Source organism: Crocodylus siamensis, chromosome 2 (assembly GCF_052110815.1).
Source record: "Crocodylus siamensis isolate JL-2025a chromosome 2, ASM5211081v1, whole genome shotgun sequence".
In the NCBI taxonomy this organism is placed as follows: Eukaryota; Metazoa; Chordata; order Crocodylia; family Crocodylidae; genus Crocodylus; species Crocodylus siamensis.
The window spans coordinates 222364395-222370901 of NC_143396.1; the positions used below are offsets into that span (position 1 = coordinate 222364395).

The 6507-nt window shown below is 43.4% G+C and overlaps 1 protein-coding gene across 9 annotated transcripts in view; it reads left to right on the forward strand.

The window, feature by feature from the left end:
* GPHN (gephyrin) overlaps window positions 1–6507 on the forward strand; it is a 612917-nt gene that overhangs the window by 64992 nt on the left and 541418 nt on the right. The window lies entirely within an intron of this gene.

Here is a 6507-nt window from a genome sequence, read left to right on the forward strand (position 1 = left end):
CCCACGCATCCTCAGACAGAACCGGTCCGGCTCCTGCTGTCACCTTCAGCTTCTGGCACTGCAGGCAGAAGCTGCATGCCCTTGGGCTGGACTGGGTCCTGCCTGCATGTGCCCTGTATGCTGTCAGGCCAGGCTGCTCTACGCAGGCAGGATCTGGCTGGGCCCAAGGGCATGCAGCTTCTGCCTGCAATGCTGGAAGCCATGGGTGACAGCAGGAGTTGACCCGGTTGTGTCCAAGGGTACATGGGCTGGGCTAGCGCCATGTGCAGCTGCTGATATGAGGGAGCCCCACTCTGCCAGGGGTCTCTGCTAGGAGTGGGTATGAGTGCCCCAAGGGCCGTGGTTGCTGCTGTGGGGCTCTGTGGGCCATGTGGGGGTGCGGGAATCCATCCCTCCCAAACAGTCCCCCAACATGCACATAATTTCCCCCTCTCCTCCCCTCCCTCCCCAGCATCCCTACCTACCTGGGACAGCATCTGGGTCTAAGACACTGCTGCAGCCTTGCCTCGCTCCTATTTGCCTCAGCACACTGGGACAGGCATAGAGATGTTCTGGCCAGGTGCCAGAGTGTCTCTTTGGAGGACCCAGCCTCTGGTTTCCTCAGGAGCATGCCCTGCACCGCTTTTTCCCAGTGTGTGTTGTTGGGGTTTTTTTGATACTGGGATTTCCCAGTATCAAATTAAAGCCCATGCTGCAGATATGCAGCACAGGGAACATTTTTTCATTCCCAGCTCTGAGACATTGCAACAGGCATGTGCTCACTCATCTGGACATGGCCTAGGGTGCCATCCTGTCCTACCTTTTGCGTGACTTCAAACTAACATGGCTAACTGCCTCTTTTGTAAACCAATGACTCCATAACCTGGGACTTTAAGGAAAAGCACTGAATATTGTGAACTTGTGATACTTATCACCCTCAAATTTTGGGTCCTTCTTCTTTTCATATAGCTCCTGTCTCTTGCTGTTCAAGTCTGTCCCCAGCAGAAGTAGTTCTCTGCTTGGTGTATGTAGGATGAGGGTGAGGTTAGGTGGAATGGGAGAATATTCTCAGTTGTTAGAAGAGCAAAACACGGCTGTAAACAGAGTGATAAACAGTCAGTCATTGGCATAGAGAGAGAGGCAGGAAGAACCAGCTATAGGAATCCTGCTTACTCAGCACACTAGAGGTGACTTACTCTATCCACTTTATAGTCTTAGAGAATAGGGTGGAAGGGATCCCAAGAAGTTACCTAGTCCAAACCCCTGCCTGAAGCAAGATCATCCCTGTACAACCATAATCTCAACCAGAGGTCAGCAACATTTTGGGGCAGAGTGCCAAAAACACCACAACCTTGACTTGTAAGATGTTGGTATGCCAGGGGCAGATGGTGGGAGAGCTGTGAGGTGCCCTATCCTTGTGGCAGCACAGCCCCAATCCCTTCCATGCCGTCTGCCCAGAGGCGTGCATGCACCCACCACCAGCAACAAGCTGGACCAGGGCCCCGCAGATCTTGGTGCAGCCTATTGGCCACCTGCTACAGCCAGCCAGGTTCTGGGCAAGCCCTTACCACCCACCATGAAGCCTGGGCTGCTTACAGCAGGCAGCAGGGAGCCTGCAAGCCATTTCACCCAGGTCTGTGGAGCTCCGGCCCAGCTCATTCCTGATGGTGGGTGCAGGGGGATCTGCGAGGGGCCTGATCCTTGTTGAGGCAGTGCAGCCCTAGCCCCTTCCTTGCCCTGAGATTTGCATGCCAAGCAAGATACCTTCACATTCCATGCTCTGGTACATGTGCTAGGGGTTGTCAATCCCTTATCTAAGCTCTACATAAGACTACCCTCAACCCTGAGACGGTAAGTAAATTGGAGTGACTGCCCTGTGTTTTGCGAAAGTATATTATAAGATGCGCAGCCATCGCTAGGGGATGTGGATAACACCATTGTAAATGCTCTTTGTCACATCCGATGACCAGTGTACCCTTGACCTGCGAGCCTGGGTCGGCATGACCGGCTGGACGCGGGTGGGGTAAAGTGGTCAGACAGGTGGGTAAGCGAGTGGAGTCAGGAGGTTTAAAGCGTATTGGTTGCACAGAAAGTTTATTTTTACTTACACTACAGAAGAATGCAGCGTAGGAAGGAAGTAGTGGTTGCGCAGTGTAAAAAGAGAAGTTGAGCTATTTAGCACAGCACTGTAGATATTTTGTTGTTCAGATTACAAACTGAGTAATACAGATTTTTAAATAAAGCATATAGGTGACTTCGGTCAGCAGGCTTTCGAGAGCTCTTGAAGAGAACAGACAAGTCGACAAAATCAGATACGCCTGAAAATTTTTACCGTAGGCAGGGAGAGAAGTCAGCGACTGGCCAAATCGCTGGGCATGCATGGAGATCTCCACCGAAGGCGGAAATCTTTCCAAAATTATAGCTTGCAGGGTGGCCTATTACAACACGCCAGGCATGAATAATTACAGGACTGCCAATCATGACTGTGAACTGACTATGTGTTTCTCACTTCTGCTTAGGTTTCATGCGAGATTGACTGCGCGTGTGTTTTACATTTAAGCTGGGGTGGGGGGGGGTTGGATATGGAACTACAATGACAAAATGTTATGTTAGCCTTTGACCTTTTTGCCATTGGCATCTGAAACCAAAGATTTTTCTTTGACACTCTTGTGATATGACCTTGGGAATTTTGCCAAGTTATCCTTTATACTGTTGGCTCACTTAGGTGAACCAGTCCTGAACTGCTTGCACTGTGTACAACTGGAGCTCTGTTTGAGCAACAGTAATTGCTTTGAACAAGATAAAGGTCCGCTTTCTTTTTCCATTTTTGGAGCAGCCAGTTGTGTGTTGGGAGACTATGGTATATGATCCTGGTCTGTTACTTGTGGGTGAGTAACGGCAGTCAGGACCTCCCCTTTGAACAGTTGCTATGGTTCAGTAGTGTTGGGGACACATTGCAGTCACCTGTTTGAACAGCCAGCTCTTCTAATCTGAACGTATGTGTTTGTGTTACTTTTATAACTTGCCAATATCAGTGATAAAGAATAAGGCCTAACCCTTCTGGCCTTGAAATCTGAGACTGTGACTATCCCTCTTCAGAAACGTCATTTGGGAGAACAGAAATGTCTTCATTGCCTCAACATACTAATAACATTTGCAGCTGTGTGTTAAGGTTGTGACTATCATAGGACCTCATGTTCCAGGACTTCCAGTTGTCACTTGCAAGATTCAAGAAGAACATTTTTCCTTTAATGATCATCTGACCAGAGGCATGAGAAATTGACTGCAGAGATGGGATGTTCTGCAGTGGTTGGGTCCTCTGAAGTGATATGGAAAGTTCTGTTTCTAGATGCCAGTCTAATGTGTCCTGCTGAAGTATTCAGGGGCATGCTGATGTGCAGATTTGGGGTGGAAAGGGGTTTTCTTTCAGATAAGATTGGCCTTTTCCCAACATGTGGGGCATGGATTGATCGCTAGGGTCATTCTGGACTTTTCTCACCTGATCAGTTTGGTCCTATTTCAGGAAATTTTTGGTATTGATGGCATTTCACTTTAGCATTCTGCTTGTGCCATGCAACATTTCAGTTGTCTTCTGAAGAGGGAAATGTTCTAGCTAAACTGAAGTCTGAGTTTGATATAAGGATATCTGGGTAAAATTTGATGGTGTGTGATTATGTAGGAGGACAGACCAGATGGTCTAATGGTCCCTATTGGCCTTAAACTCTGTGAAATATTTCTAGTTTGAGGTTAACATGGGGAATGTAGATTTGTCTAAAAGTGTAATTACTTCAAGTTAATTCACAGTTAACTTGAGGTGTTAAAAGTTTAGGCCCAGTTATTTTAGCTACTCTCAAAAGCAGAAAAACATTATAACCCTAATTCTTTACCTGCTTCCCACAACTCTGCAAGGGTGAAACTAATTCCTGGTAACAATGATTATACCCAGTATGGCTGATAGATTTTTGGAGGGAGGAGAGAGTACCAAGATCTCTCTTTGGGAACTCATCACAAACTTAATGGGATTTATTTTACTTTGTAAAGACAGTATAGACACCCTTCTGCTGCTGAGCCAGAGCCCACATGCATACATGCAGTATTTAGGTAGTGTTGTGGTTGTGTCATGTGGTATAAGATGCCATTTGTATTTGCTATTTTGTGTGTCTAGCTGCAAAGAGGGAGGGGCTTTGTGCTTCTAAATATTATTTTCCTAAAATGTTCTGCCCTCATCTTCCCCTCACCTGGCACCAGCTAGATTCTAGCTCGGTGGCTCAACTACAGTGTTGCTAAATTCTAGAAAGTTATGGAGGGATTTCTTGAGGCTAAAAAGGTTGAGAATCACTAGTCTGCTTTTTCCTAGCCATTGTGACCATGCCTGTTTTAAATTTGGACCAAATGTGGAGTTTGTTTGTTTTTTGGGAGGGGGCAGTTAGTTTTTTGTTTTGTTTTTTTTTGTAGGGAAATAAAATGCCCAATTTTGGGGAAAGAAGAAAAGTTTCTGGCAGTTTAAGGATTTGAATAAACTGAGAGAACTGATTTGGGATGTTAGAAATGGTCCAAACAAGATCTGAAATATAAACTGAGGAGGTCAGTAAAAACAATTTATCATAGATGTCATTTACTTTTTGTGACCACATTTGTTATTATTTAACATTTCTTAATGCTAATAAGGAACATTATTCAATGAATGTGTCATGTAATGTGTTATGTAATTTTGGCTTTTTATTTTTAGTGTCATCCATTATGCTTTTTTCTGTTTCTGTGAGTGGAAATGATGTGTAGACAGTATCTTTAAAATAAAATTTCTTTAGTGCCAGAGGATTTCTTGCCAACCTTGCATTATAAGGAAGACACAGAGTTAAGGATCTCTTGAGATACTTAAAAAAAATTATTACAGGTAATTTAATTTTATTTTCTTTATATCATCTGTAAAGGAATCCTACTCTTAAATAAAAGCTCAGTTGATGTCTATAAGAGCTTAAGTGTCATCTCATTGGTATTTAGACTTACTCTGTGGTACTTGGAGCTAAAGCTGTGAGCAAGAAAAATAGAGTGGAATGAGTGTCTTGTTTCATCTATTTCTTTTCTGCCTGTAGTTTAACTTTATCCTTGGGTAACTTTCTGTAGATTTTAATTAAACTCCTCCAAAATGTCAATTCACAGAAGTTTAGAGCAATTGCACAATGATTTTTTGTAGTTTACATAAGGCAAATAGAAATAGACTTCTGTATATTCTCATTACTCCCATCTCTCACCCTTCCCCGCTGCTTCCCCAGTAAAAATCTCTTCCAGGAGGAATTTTAAGCCATTCAGAGGATGGTTGAATATGAAAAGATTTTAGCCAGGCTTTTGTTCAGTATGTTAACTGCCCCAAAGGCAAGCCTGGAGATGTAGGATACTTGCAAGGAAGTATCCAAGGAATCAAGAGGGCAAGCCCAATGCAAACTGATAGGAGCTCCAAACAATCTGATATAGTCTGAAGGCTTTGCTGCTATAGCTGGGTACCCCTTATGTTCTGATTGTGACATACATCAACTGTGCATTGTTATAAATATGCATACAAAGGGGAAGACAGTCTGCACTTCTGTAAAGTGTTCACCTCCTGAATTTTAACCTAGCACAGTTCTTATGTTCACTTGTCTGTCCCTCCCTCAAGCATTCTTACAGCATTTATCAATCAGTAACTATCAAGAAGGTGCTTTTTTTATTGGCAGGAGGGTGAGTGAGCAGTGCTGATTTGTTTCACTTAATATAGTAATCTACAAGGACAAAATCATTGAGATTCTGTCTTGGATTCATGACAAAAGTATTCTGAAGTTTTTACCTCTCATAGTTTTTACTTTTGGAAGTCTTTTCCAAACTTCCTGCTCATCAAGTGGAATTTCTGTTTTGGTTTGCATTTGGTTTTTTTTACATGCAGTCAATGTAAAAAGGGTGCGTTCTATCAAGAAAATAATTTTTGCTTATAGGTATAATTGTTAAAGAAAGACTGTTAGGAAGCAACCTTTTTTTCTTTGTACAAAGAAATGATGTATTGATACACTTTAAGTAGAAAGTGATTTCCACAGTCTAAAGCTGAACTATACGAAATTCATGGAAGTTTCAGTAGTGTATCTCATACAGGTTCCCTGGTGGAGTTTTGCTAAGGAGAACTTAGAATTCTTTATTCACCTTTTGAAACGTTACTGTCTGGACTAAGCATTGTGGTCGGATGTGAAGCTTGCAAGAGTAGTGCTACAGTTCATATTTAACTAGAAGCCCTTCTAGGGCACTGCTTTCTAGCGTAGTGTTACTGGGAATGCAGAGGGGTGTTTGAAGAAAAAAGGTTACTTAATAGCAACTGATTTGTGAGAACTGCCCTTACATTCCCATTTCTTGCTCACTTTCCATTCTCCCTCAAATTCTAGCCCATGTAAATAGGATTTTCTGGTATAGGGAGAAGGAGCAAAGGCAACTGTAGCAGTGGTGGATTCATTATTTTATATGTGGCAGGACAATGATGTCATTCTCACCTGAGGACATTCATTCACC